Here is a 1,277-nt window from a genome sequence, read left to right on the forward strand (position 1 = left end):
AGCAGTCGCATGCCAAATGGAATTAAATGTAGAGAATTGTGAAATGTTGCACTTTGATGGACTTGCATAGGAAGACAAGACAACATACCATGGATGGCACGAGTTGGAAAAGTATAAATGAGTAGAAATCGTGGTGTCCATGTTCTCAATTCTTTAAAGGTTATAAGGTGAGTTGATAAGGTGGTTAGAAATGCATATGGGTTATTTGGGTTTATGGCAGAATAGAATAAAAAGCAGGTCACACTGGAAATTTATAAATTATAGATATAAAATCAATTTGAAAAGATCTAGAGATGGTGGTGGTAGTTGAACATGTACTTAAGGATGAGGAACTTGCAGGATTACAGACAAATGTGGGGATGTGGGAATATGCATGATTGCATTGTCAAAGAACCATGTCTCCTCCTGTGCTATCAATTCTATGACAAAGTGGTTTGTGTCATGTTGATTGCTGATCAGGAACAAGCACATTTTCTTTCAAGTACAGAATAAAGTCCTCCTTTCTGCCTTAAAGTAGATCTTTGAGGAGCATATCCTAATGAATCGTTTCCATATCAGAAGCCTCATGACCTCTGTAACTTTACAGATTGTGAGCAGTTTTGTGATATGGGCTCTTGCCCATTGGGAAGTGCATCAGGACTTCAAAAAACACCAATGATCAGAAGAAACTGAACTGCATTCTATTCTTGAATAAGTCAGCAGTCCCAATATACCCAAGGCACTCAATATCAAAACTCAATCTGGATCTATTCTCTGCCACGTGTATTTTCTACCTTTCTAATGTCAGATCCTTAGCTGTTTGAAAATGAAATGAAATATGGTTTGAGTGGTACAGGTTCTATATCAAATACCTTAATTCCTAATGGACATGAATACACACAACCCAGTGTTTCCTAGAGGCTATAAGGATGGCTGAGTGTATGAAATGGAAATATCGCCTCTAACATTATGTTCTGCTTTTTAGTATTGTATTTCATACCTTAGGAAAATCCATATAACCTGTACTACTCTCTCTCTCATATAACAATATCTAAACATTTTATACCTTCAATAGAAGATTCAAATTATTTCTACATGAAAAACATTTAAATTTACTTGGACACTGCAAACCTAATGTGTCCTATAAATAAGCCTCCATTGTGTAGAGGTAAACTGATGAAAGATACTTGTTCAATATGGGAGGCTGAAATCACCTGCGTATCAGTTACTGTGTTAAGTTGGCTGTTGTTTGGTACAATATCTTTACTTATTCCTTTTTCTAAAACACTCTTCTCTAG

At 36.0% G+C, this 1,277-nt stretch overlaps 1 protein-coding gene across 3 annotated transcripts in view; it reads left to right on the forward strand.

Moving 5' to 3' along the window:
• The window catches only part of ints8 (integrator complex subunit 8), a 113,258-nt gene that overhangs the window by 111,428 nt on the left and 553 nt on the right, over positions 1 to 1,277 (forward strand). The window lies entirely within an intron of this gene.

Source organism: Carcharodon carcharias, chromosome 6 (genome assembly GCF_017639515.1).
Source record: "Carcharodon carcharias isolate sCarCar2 chromosome 6, sCarCar2.pri, whole genome shotgun sequence".
NCBI classification, from domain to species: domain Eukaryota; kingdom Metazoa; phylum Chordata; class Chondrichthyes; order Lamniformes; family Lamnidae; genus Carcharodon; species Carcharodon carcharias.